General features: G+C 40.1%; 1 long non-coding RNA gene across 1 annotated transcript in view; it reads right to left on the minus strand.

The window, feature by feature from the left end:
- Positions 1-4,195: 4,195 nt before the first annotated feature.
- Positions 4,196-13,012, minus strand: part of LOC125924839 (uncharacterized) — a 463,539-nt gene continuing 454,722 nt past the window's right edge. The window contains exon 5 of the long non-coding RNA XR_007458593.1: positions 4,196-5,536. This is a non-coding gene — a long non-coding RNA (uncharacterized LOC125924839). The remainder of the gene's footprint in view (positions 5,537-13,012) is intronic.

A 13,012-nucleotide genomic window follows, 5' to 3' on the forward strand; every position in this document is an offset into this window, starting at 1 on the left:
TTCAGACAAGTGACTAGAGCTAAGAATAAGACAGCTTTGCTGTACTAGATACCTGCTGTGCTCCTTCTATGAAGCTTTCTCTGATCCTTATATGTAGAATTATCCCATGTTTTGTGAGTTCCCACTAAAATATATACTCTTTTGAGAGCCTTTCATCACATCCTTCCTCTGTCTATCTTTCAGCCTATGGAGGCAGATACTCCTCTAACCCTTACTCTTTTCATTGAAGTTATAAGAAAGGGTTTTATGTCATTCCCGGTTTGTTTAGAAATTTCTGCCAAGACAGAACCCTGCCTCAAATCCAGTAATACTTGGTGAAGGCCATATACCTGGGTGAACCCTTTTTGTTACTTTCCCCTCACTGACCTCTGTATTAAGCCACTGGCTTCTATCATGAAAGACAGATACACATGAGAGCCCTAGAATCAAGACTATTTTTTTCAACTGTCTATCATCCCCATCAGACTCAGGAGGCAATGCCTCCATCATAAGACTGGACTCTCAGAAATATAAACCAACCTGTATCAGCTCTATGGAGACTGCAACTTGAACCAGTTGACCCTCTTTTTAAAAATCAATCTGTCTTTTTACATTTTTTTCTACTTCTCCATAGCTGGCCTTTGACATCTCATCCTATCTCAACAAATAAAAGAATATCTTTGCCTTAAAAAGATTTCTGAAGTTATGATGGTTCATAATCCACACTCTATTAAGGCAAATGTTTATTTAAATCAACTAAAATTGATTTAAATTCATTTATTCTGTACACCTAAGTGTGACATCTCAAGTAATTTCAGATGGCCACCAGCTGGATGGAAATATATTTTCCTTGTTCAAAATGTCTTGTACACCCTACTGTGTACCCATCCGTGTGATGGGTACTTAAGCAAAGAGACATGTTAGGCACAGTTTCATGCCTCTTGGAGTGGATAGTCTGCTTGAAGACACGACATGCAAAAACACTCAATGCATCCTTGCTCTATGATTAAAACTAGTTGTGATTCATGACCTCAAAATGCCTTCTTTATAGTCAGCTTTTCTAGAATATTTCATCTGAGTTAGTTTTCTAACATGTTGTTGCTTAATTGATTGATTGCTCCAATTTGCTTTGTTGTATGTATCAAATGGGTCACTTCTTCAAGTGTGATACAGTCCAGCTGAACAAACAAGCAGGTGTTGAGAGATGTTGGGATTGCCCTGCCAGTCATGATCTCTGTATTACCTTCTGTGTCACTCATGATCAGCCTGTGAATGTTTTTCACTGAAAAGCCAGGATGAAAAATGACTGCTGTGTGAGTTCCTTAATGCTGTGTTACCATACATCATCTGCAGGTGGATTGGCTAGGACTCCTGGTTGCCTGGAAATCATTTCAGGTTGTTCTGAGCTCTGGGTCAAACTGTGGGTGTCACAGAATGACCCTCTCTCTTCTGATAGCCTTGCAAACTTTAAATTACTTCTACTTTCAAACATTTACTGGGTGTAAGATTTTGTCCTGAGGGCTGTATAAATGTATCCTGCCTTCAAGATACTTACAGTTTGGAGAAGGGACAGAAAATGTACACCATCAGCTGTACCACAAAATATCATGTTGTGCGTGCCAGAAAAGCGAGGCCAACAAAGGCCTGAAGGAACTTAAAGTGAGAAAGATTACTTCTGAGCTGGAAATTACGGAAGAGAGAAGAGAATTGGAGTGATATGTTGTAGTCTGAGTAGGACAGTCATAGGTACATTTTGTGGAGAGGGCTTTCTAAGCAAAGAAAATAGAGAGTAAAAGCATAGCAGCAGAGAGAAGTTTCTGGAGGATGATAAGTAATCTGAACTGGTTGGATTTGAATGGTTATAGGACACTGGGCATTTATGTTAGAGTTAGGGTTTAGAAAAAAATTGGGGCATTATTGTGTGACAAATCAAATGTTCTTGTTTTTAAATGATGTATTTCACTGATTTTCTTTCTTTTTTCTTTTAAAGTTTATTTATTTATTTTGAGAGAGAGAGAGAGAGAGAGCGCGAGCACGAACAGGGGCGTTCTGTTCGTGCTCTGAAGATATTCATTCACAGAGGGAGTGAAAGAACCCCAAGCAGGCTCTACATGGTCAGCACAGAGCCAGATGTAGGGCTTGAACTCAGGAATTGTGAGCTCATGACCTGAGCTGAAATCAAGAGTCGGATGCTTAACTGACGGAACCACCCAGGCGCCCTATGAATCAAGTGTTCTTTTTTTTTTATTATTATTTTTTTTAATGTTTATTTATTTTTGAGACAGAGAGAGACAGAGCATGAACAGGGGAAGGTCAGAGAGAGAGGGAGACACAGAATCCGAAACAGGCTCCGGGCTCCGAGCTGTCAGCACAGAGCCCGATGCGGGGCTCGAACCCACGGACAGCGAAATCATGACCTGGGCCGAAGTCGACGCTCAACCAACTGAGCCACCCAGGCGCCCCTCAAGTGTTCTTATATAGGGGATGTGGTTTTAAGTTTGTTGTTTAAGATAAACAACTCGAGAAACGATGGAGAGCATGAATTGCTTAAACAGAAAAAGAGAGTTCATTTGGGATCTGCTGTTTCATTCATATTGGAGGTAACAGAAGCTTTCGTTAGGTCAATTATTGTGAATATGGAAGGGTGAGATAAGGAGCAGGTTGGCATTGAAGACTTTGGGCATAACCTGGAGCCCTCAGGTGTTTTTTTAATTTTTTTTTTTTATTTTGTTTTGTTTTTTGGTGCTTGGTGTCTAAAGGGGCCCTTGTAGGAGTTAGATCATCACTATTCAATAGAAATGTAATATGTAATTAAACTCATAAATGCAACCCGTATATGCAATAGAAATTTAATAGCCACATTGACAAAAAAAAGAAAAATGTAAGTTTAATTTTAATAATTTTTAAGTCAAATATCAAAAATGTTATCATGTCAACATGTAATCAGTATAATATTGACGAGATACTTTCATTCATTTTTTTCTTATCCAAGTCTATGAAGCCAGTGTGTACTTTATACTTAACAGAATACTTCAGTTGGGACCAGCCATATTTCAAGTGCACATTAATGACATGTGCTAGCCAGTGGCTATTCTGTTGGACAGCACAGACTTGGGTATACTTTTACTTATCTACTTACTGCTAATCGACTTTTGTTAATCTACTTACTTAAAGAAACTTTCCTAATCTTCTTATTCCATTGTAACATATTAGCCTTTTCAGTGACTTTGACTCCTAGGAAGATGCCCTGGTTTTACTGATGTTCAAAGCTCTAGGGCATGGCAGAGTTTCTAACAGAAGTTCAGTCTTCAAAAAAAATGATTGTTACACAGGTGAAGCAGAGAATGCTGATTTGGGGCCTGTCCTTACGTTTGAGATGTGGAGGTAGGTGTGGGAAGGAAAGGAAAGGTGTATACTTCTTTTTTTTTTTTTTTTTTTTTTTTTAACGTTTATTTATTTTTGAGATAGAGAGAGACAGAGCATGAATGGGGGAGGGTCAGAGAGAGGGAGACACAGAATCGGAAACAGGCTCCAGGCTCTGAGCTGTCAGCACAGAGCCCGACGCGGGGCTCGAACTCACGGACCGCGAGATCATGACCTGAGCCGAAGTCGGCCGCCCAACCGACTGAGCCACCCAGGTGCCCCGAAAGGTGTATACTTCTTAGCCTGACTCAGTTCTGACTTAGGAGACTGAATAGCTCCCATTATCCCCATTGAAGTAAATGTGACTTAAAAAAGTGAACAGTATTCCTTTCATCCTCATATTTATATCAAATATTCACAGACAAGGAATTGGTATAAATAAAGTTGCTTGGAGCCACTGATGAAAAAGTTCTTTAAAAATATTTAGCATTTTTGGGGGGTCTGGGTGGCTCAGTTGGTTAAGCATTGGACTCTTGATTTTGGCTCAGGTCATGACCTCATGATTCAGGGGATCAAGCCCCATGTCAGGCTCTGTGCTGACAGTATGGAACCTGTTTGGGATTCTCTCTCTCCCTCTCTCTGCCCCTCCCCCACTCACACATGCACACTCACTCTCTCGAAAATAAATAACCTTAAAAAAAAACCACTAGAATTTAAAAATATATGTATTTAGTATTTTCACTATGCTTAAAAAAAAGCCTCACGGCTGAAATATATTTCTCTATTAAAAGTGGAGTTAATTTTTTTGCATTTTTGAAATGTTTCCCTTTAATGTCATATAACTGATATCCTTTTTCTTTTCCCTATTGTATTAATCATATTTTTAAATTTTTATTATCTTATGATGTTTTGCCATCTTAAAAAATCTTTCTGGCTGCTGAGAGACTGCCCCTCCCAGGGCTAGCCAATTCTTAGAGACAGCTTGGCAGGCAGTGTACCTTTCAAATGCAAATCAACCAATCTGGGAAATGTATTCACCCAACAAATTCTATTAACTTACACATCAAGCCAATATTTCTCCTGCCCTAAATCATCCCAGGGTTGGGTACCAGGCAGCTAGAGACTGCTCCTATAGCTTAAAACCTCCAGAATTATTCAAAATAGACAATCTTAAATTGTTTCCCAGCCTTGCCTGGTCTTTCCTGTGGAAACATGAAAAAAGGCTACAGCCCAGGCTTTCCCCTCTTCTGCCTCCTGCCCAAACCCTGGTGCTTTCCATGTGGCCCTGCATAACATGATGTACCTCCTTCTCTAGGGAAATAGAAATAATGAATTCTTCTTTCAGTACCATTGGCCTCGGTGTTATTACTCAGTCACTTCCATAAATTTAAATCCCAAGAGCACAAATGAGACACATACATGTCTACTTCTCTGTCTCAGTTATTTTGTATTTCATTTACTTTGGACACATATTTTTACCAGAACGTAAATTTAGAACCCAAGCTAAAAGGTATGTCAGAGGATTTAAAACTGTGCCTTCACAGTGAATAGAAAGCCTTCGGGGAATAGGGCAACTGAAGAAATGAGAGTTGTGGGTAATGAGAAAAAAGGAAACACTATTTACACGTTCTTATAAAGTACATTATGGAGGCACGAAGGCAATAGAATGTGGCTTATGTGTCTAGTACATGCTGGGTATTTTTCCTATCCCCTCTCATTTAATCATCTTCAATTAATAGAGAGGTCCCAAGAAGGTAAATGACTTTCTCAAGGTCAAAAAATTAGGTGCAGACTGCGTTTGAATCCAGATCCTTCTTGGTCCCCCACCCATGCTCTCATTGCTGCACGGCATTCTCTCCATCTGAAAGCTCGAAAGCTGTGAATTAAAGAGTCACCCAAACATACTTGGAGGGCTGCAGCTTTCGTGATGTTTTCTTTTCTGAATGCCTGACGCAGGGCATGTTTTCTATATAGTATTTGGATGTCGAGAATATGAGGGCAACATCACAGATTTTATTTAGCGACAAACAGGGTAGGAAGTACAGTGGAAGACAATGGCTGACATTGAGTGCCGAGAGGTATTTCTCATACCGGGAAAGGAAGAAGTATTTCTCATATCTTTACGTTCCTGAGGTCCAACTGGAATGCTGGTGGCGATGGGGAGACTTCTGTACAGAGGAGAGGGAATGAAAAGCTGCCAAAACAAATCAAAAAGAAAAGGGTGTAACAAGTTTCAGGGTTTTTTTAGGATAGCTTATGACTCCATGATCTAATTTATTAATTTTCTCGAATCTATTCTATTAGTGTTATAACTCAGTCTGTATTTGTGAAATTTTTTAAAAAGTTTATTTATTTTGAAAGAGAGAGAGAAAGAAAGTGTGCACACACAAGTGGGGGAGGGGCAGAGACGGCGGGGGTGGGGGGTGGGGGGTGGGAGGGTGGGGGGTGGAGAGAATCCCAAGCAGGCTCCATATTGCTGTTGCAGAGCCCTCTGTGGGACTTGAACCCACAAACTGTGAGATCATGACCTGAGCCCAAGTGAAGAGCCGGTCGCTTAACCAACTGAGCCACCCAGGAGCACCCGCATTTGTGAATTTTTAATGGAAACAGAGGCTCTGATACTTCAGAATGAAGAAATATAATCTGGGGGTTTCCTAGGCAATGAGTGAACATATGAGAAATGGAGTGTAACAATAGAACATGTACCTCTCATAGCTGCAGGAGAAGAAGGAATCGTGCAAAGATTTTTCTTCCATAATACAATTTTTTTTTATGTCAACACATTTTCCATATGGATAAATGAGTAGAAAGGAAGAGCAGGATGGTGATGAATAATAAACTACATGAAAAGCAAAGAAAACTAGTGCGTCCAGAAGGCTTAACTTACTGTATAACCAAGAGTGCGAAATTGGCCCAAGAGGGTTATATCATTGAAAGTTTGGAATTAAATGGAAATAAACATTTAATTTGATCCTCAGATGTGATTTTTAAAATTACTTTTGCATTAGAATATGTCTTTACGGTTTAATGGATTCTGATTGTGCTCACTGATGACCTTTTTGACTCTTTAGACCATTTCAAATTCTAAAACATCAAGGGAACGATTTCCCAAAGTTTAAACGTAGACGTAATTGGATTTCTAATGCTTAGAAATCAGGATGAACAATTTTAAGTTAAAGAAAAATGTGGAGAAGATGAAGTGACATATTGTGGATTTAGCAGGAAAATTCTTCGTGTGTTCCCCAGCTACAACTCTGCTAACTACACTGTGCTCGTAGATTACTGGAAGGCAGATATCATAGAAGAAAGGGTGTTCCTATACCGGGTGAAGCAGTGAAAGCTGGAAAAGTGACTCATTGCTTCTAAATAGGAGCTATTTCAGTTTCCTTTCATTTGTGGGTTTTTTAGTTCAGTGCGAGAATATATAATGTGACTTCTAGATGTTCCATTCTCTAGAACAATTTATTCTAAAACACAGTTTGTTCTCTAGTGAATTTAAAATAGGTAAAAGAAAACAGTTTTCTAAGTTTAGGGATAGGAAGTAAAAAGGGAGAAATATGCAGAAGGAATTAAGAAAGGTGAGTCACTTGCTAGTAAACTTCAGAGTCTCAGAATTAAATCAGTTTTCCCCTTAGTACCAAGGGCAAGTCAGTGATAACATAATTAGAGCTTCGCACCAAGGATGTGTTCGAAATATGGTGTTTGCCAGGAGACGCCTTCCTCCTTTGGGTTCGATTTTATTTCCTTCTAGAAAAATTCCCAGATTAAGGCACTTTGTGAAAGGATCCACTCTCTTGATTTTTTTTTTCTTTCATTCTAGAGTAGAGAACTTATAAGTTTTTAGGGAACAGAAAATCTAAAATATGTGAGATAATCCCCCCCCGAGATATTGAATGTAAATGTAAAAATCCGAAGGATAATAGAATTTATTTTGCTTGTAAAATTTTCATATTTCATATTTCATGTTTTTCTGTGGCCTCTTCCTTCCCTTTGTTTCTCATTTCACCACAGGAATTTGATCAAAAACAAAAGAACAAGAAGACGTCACTTACAGTATGGTAATGGTTTTAGGCTTTTAAAGATATTATAGAGTATTTGATCCAGTTATTATTTTTTTATTATTGAGTTGTTGGTGTTCTTCATATATTTTGGAAATCAATTCTTTTTATTTTAAACATTTTTTTTAACGTTTATTTATTTTTGAGACAGAGAGAGACAGACCTTGAATGGGGGAGGGTCAGAGAGAGAGGGAGACACAGAATCTGAAACAGGCTCCGGGCTCCGAGCTGTCAGCACAGAGCCCGAGGCGGGGCTCGAACTCACGGACTGCAAGATCATGACCTGAGCTGAAGTCGGACGCTTAACTGACTGAGCCACCCAGGCACCCCTGGAAATCAATTCTTTATTACACATAGGTTTTGCAAATATTTATTCCCATTCAGTAGGTTGACTTTTCATTTTGTTGATTTTTTTCTGTGCAGAAGCCTTTTAGTTTAATATCGTCCCACTTGTCTATTTTTGCTTTTGTTACCTGTGGTTTTGGTGTCATATCCCAGAAAAATGGTACAGCAGCTGTGGAAAACAGTGTGCAGATTCCTTGAGAAGTTAAAATTAGAACTACCGTATGATCCAGCGATCCCCCTTCTGGGCATAAATCCAAGGGAAATCAGACTCTAGAAGAAATATCTGCAGTCCTACATTCATCGCAGCATTATTCACAATAGCCAAGACATGGAAACAGCTCAAGTGTCCACTGACAGACGAATGGCTAAAGAAAATGTAGTATATGTATTCAATAGACTGCTATTCAGGCTCAAAAAAGAAAGAAATCCTGCCATTTGTGGCAACATAGATGAACCTGGAGGACATTATGCTGAGTAAAATAAGCCAGTCATAGAAGGACAAATACCTCATGATTCTACTTCTAGGAGGGATCTAACGTAGTCAAACTCATACAGGCAGAGAATGTAATAGTGGTTGCCGGAGCTGGAGGGTGGGAGAAATGGACAGCTGTTGTCCAATAAAGTTTTAATTATGCAAGATGAATACATTCTAGAGTTCTATTTAAAAAAAAAACAAAAACAAGGGGCACAAGGAAACTTTTGGAGGTGATAGATATGTCCATTGTCTTTATTGTGGCGATGGTATCCTGAATGTTTGCATATGCCCAAACTCATGAAATAGTGCATGAAATATGTGCAGGGGTTTTGTTTTTGTTTTTGGTATATAAATTACACTTCAATAAAGCTGTCAAAAATTCTGGACTATTTGAAACTGACAGAAAAGTACAGAGAATAATATAAGAAACTGATACTTAGCCATCACCCAGTATTTTAAAATATTAACATTTTACCTTCTCTTCTTTTTTCTCCAAATCATAAATTACAGAGAAGGTTAAGACTCTTGGCTACCTTACTGTGATCCCATCCCCTCTCTCCCCAAAGATAAAAACGGTTCTTATGAATTTTATGTTTAAGTTTCCCATGCGGGAACCTCATGAACAAAGAGAATCCTACATATGTCGCCGTCAGGTTTGCAGCTTGGTAAACGGCTCAGTAGAGCAGGTTGGCCATGCTGCATGAAGTTGGCGATGTAGCTCTGCCATGAAAGAGGGATTGTACTGCAGGGTGTAAGCCCAGAGCAAATCTTGCTGGTTTGCACAGGGAGACATGTCCATTTCATTGCAGCATTGTTGGAAGCAATAAAAATTACTTAGTTAGAAATTATTTTTATTGTTAAAAACATTTGTGCCAAACTTACTTTCCATGGCTAGATGTGTATGAAATGGGGAGAGAAAAAAAGTAAACAATACAAAAGTGTGAAAAAGAAAAAAATCTTTAAGACAGATGTAAATATTTTGTTAGGCTGTACACTTTTTAAGCTTTATTTCAATCGGTTGGATGAGCAGTAATCATATCCTTCCAGCTCAAAGTGTGGTCCATGGACCAGAGGAGGGGCAGGTTCTTGGGGTATGTGTGTTAGAAATGCTGACTTTCAGGCCCCACTCTAGGTTTACTGAGTTAGAATCTGCATTTTTAACAAAAACCCCGGGTGATTTGTATGCATAGTGGTTTGAAAGCACAGGTCTAGAGCAGCTGCCCTCAATTTTTAGGTCTCAGCGGGCCGATGGGTCAAGATGAGCTGCGAGGTGAATGCAAATACACCATTAGTAATGATCAAGTACACACTTTGCTGAACAATTTAAAGAAAAAGAGCAAATGTGAACTATTTCACACGGTACCGGCACTCAAATTCATGTCCATTTCCTGAGTGAAAGAAGAAGCATCGAGGTGGGTCTGTAGAGATAAGGATGTGCAATGCCACATTGCAAATATCAGAGCGATTGTGATGGGATCCCGTGGGGGGAGGCACGTGCTTTGTGACTGTGAGAGGTGACTGACTCGCAAAGTCAGAATCCCAGGTAATGGATAACCAACGGTAACAGGTATCTGCTCTCAGAGAGGACCATGTACTCATTGAACAAATATTTACTCATCCCTTGCATATGCTACCTCCTCGGCTAGACCCCAGGGAGCAGTGGTGCCCACCACAGACGCAGTCCATGTCCCAACAGAACCTACGGGCTCTCAGGGGAGGCAGCATGACTGTCATACGTTAACAAGTATGACTGTCCAATGAATCTTATAGGAAAAGAGGCATGAATCTTACAAAGATAGTTAGGCAGTTAGGTAGGTAGATAGACAGTTGAGAGATTGGTAGATGATAGGTAGTTGATACATAGAAAGATACATTGATAGAATGAGAACATACAGCAGAGCCATCTATTGGAGTCCATGTGCCAGATGGCCACACATTAGAAGCTTTTGAAATGTTAGAGAGAAATGTCTGATGTTAACAGAATATATGTAATTATTAGAATATGCAGATGCAAAGAAAAGCAGGACGGCAAAACCTTGGGGCACTGGCTTTAAATACAATGGCCAGTCAGGTGGGATTTGTAAAAATTATTTACCATGATTAGATAAACATACAAATCCAGAAGAGCAGTAGGTTATTTGTGAAGAGGGGTTTGGAAACCTTGATTCAAATATTATCCAGACTTCTCAAGACTCCTTTCTGAAGCTTTTAGATGCACCTACTGTTTAATTATACACTGAAGCCCATGCTTCTCCCCTGGTGCAGGGAGCTGTAACCGGCTCTCTCTCAAGGGTCTCCCAGGGAACTCCCAAACATTTTTTATTTGAAGAAATGAACACATGTGAAGTAGTTTGGTTTTTAAAAATGTCTTCTTTGAGGCACTTGGGTGGGTCAGTCAGTTAAGCATCTGACTCTTGATTTTGGCTCAGGTCATGATCTCATAGTTGTGAGATCAAGCCCCACATCAGGCTCTGTGCTGCCAGTGCAGAACCTGCTTGGGATTCTCTCTCTCGCTTTCTCTCTCTGCTCCTCCCCTGACTCCCCTCTCTCTCTCACTCATTCTCTCTCAAAATAAATAAATTAACTTTAAGAAATACAAATAAAATGTATTCTCTGCTACCTACTACTGCTATTTTCCTAGCCTGCCACCATGACAGAGAGACAATAGACAAGGGAACCACTCAGGGGCCTTGTCTGGCAATTTAGGTTTATTGAGAATATGCTGGTGTCATATCAGAAAACTAGTGTGTCAAGCAAACATTATAACCATAACTAAATATATATTATATGATGCATAAAAATACATATATAACATACACATACACCCACATATATATGTATCTATATATATATGTGGGTATGGGTGTGTGTTCTCCTAGTATTTCCTTTTCCTCAGCACTCCTGATGCTATTTCCAGTTTATTACCTCCTTAGAGAAGGGCTAAGACAGTAGAAAGAGAATGAGGATTCAAAGTATAAACTGAGTTGAAAAAATAACGCCCCAGTTCTTCACATTAATTTTTTTGCCTAAAGTTTGTGCTCATCACAGTAGCTTTCTCAATATTTGTGTGGGATGGAGGTTTGGAGATGAGGCACCTTTAGGGAAGAAGGGGATTGTCTTTCTCCTTCTCTCTCCTTCTTACCTTAACACATTGGGTTATCTGTGATGGAAGCATTTCTGTTCCTCTGGTTTACTTCTATCTTTCCCTAATTTGTTCATCAATATCGCTCTTCTCTATTGCTTGCCCCAGAGACAAAGCAGACAATACCAAACCTAGAAATATGTCTGCGGACACCCTCAGACAGATGTCAGATAACACCCATTTCTCACAGGATTATGAAGGCATCAGAAGCTCTGTCAGCTCCCAAAACCACTTGCCTTGTCTTCTGAGGCCCAAGTTATTCTGGGGGGTAAGGATGCAGAGTCTTTATAGCTTAGTGAACAGATATCAAGCACGTAGAGAGAGGAAAGGGATGGAGAAAATATAGGAAAGGTGGAAAAGACTTAAGGATTTAGTTGGAGAGAAGGGAAAAAGTGGAAGTGTGGCCACAATTTTCTTGTGGAAAATGTATACTAGTTTGCTTATCTGTCATTTCCCCTGCCAGGGGGAATATGTTTTGTGGAAGATTGTACTGAGTCAAATATATGCCTTATACAGGTGCTTTGTGTGGACCTGTGAGCACTCGGGAGCAACGTCTAACTCCCTGGAGAGCTGAGAATTCTATAAGATTTTTAAAAGCTTTTTTTCCTTCGTTGAGGTAGATTCTTTTACATGGAAACCTCACCCTTGCTGCTCTGCTCCTGTGTTACTGGCAGCTTAGCCAGAGGGCAGCACAAGGGCACCGTTTCTATACTCAGAGCAACAGAAGTCATTGCTGTCATGACAGAGAGAATCATTCTGTTATCTTTGGGTGCCCCCCCCCCCCATTCCAAGGTGGAACAGGTTCCTGGTCCATTTTATTGTTGAACAACATGGATGTACCTAGAGTGTATTATGCTAAGTGAAATAAGTCGGACAGAGAAAGGCAAATACCGTACAATTTCACCTATACGAAATTTGAGGATTTAAGAAATGAAGCATTTAATAATTTAAATTGAGAATTTAAGAAACAAAACAAATGAATAACCAAAAAGCAGAATGAGACCTATAAATGCAGAGAACAAACTGATGGGTGCTAGAGGAAGGAGGGGGAGGGGATGGGCAAAATGGGTGAAGGGGAGTGGGCGATACAGGCTTCCAGTTATGGAATACGTAAGTCATGGGAATAAAAGGTACAGCCTAGGGAGTATAATCACTGGTGTAATAGCGTTGCATGGGGACAGATGGTAGCTACAATTGTGGTGAACATGGGATAACACAGAGAAGTTGAATTACAACGGTCGTACCCCTGAAACTAATGTAACCTGTGTCAACTATACTCAAGTGAAAAACAAACACACAAACAGACGCACAAACAAAAACGAAAGCCCTCAGTGGAAAGCGCCTTGTTTCCCATCCAGTCAAGCTGGCCGTGTGTTCACCATGGGAACTGGCTGCCATTCTACCAGTGAAGGTAATGGGCGCTTGGTGCGTTGTGGTCACACTGTCATGGAGAAGACCTGTGGATAGTGTTCCGCACCACCTGCATTCGAAGAGGAAATCACCCCGGGCTGGTTACGTCTAAGGTCGAAGCTTGTCTAGAAAGCTGAAGCCCAGCGCCACTTAGAACAGTGTGGAGTGGTGGGTGGCAAGTGCCGGGGAGGACACAGGGAGGGAGGAGAGGCATGTGCTACTCAGGATCCCAGGCTGCAT

This window comes from Panthera uncia, chromosome F2 (assembly GCF_023721935.1).
Source record: "Panthera uncia isolate 11264 chromosome F2, Puncia_PCG_1.0, whole genome shotgun sequence".
NCBI classification, from domain to species: Eukaryota; Metazoa; Chordata; class Mammalia; order Carnivora; family Felidae; genus Panthera; species Panthera uncia.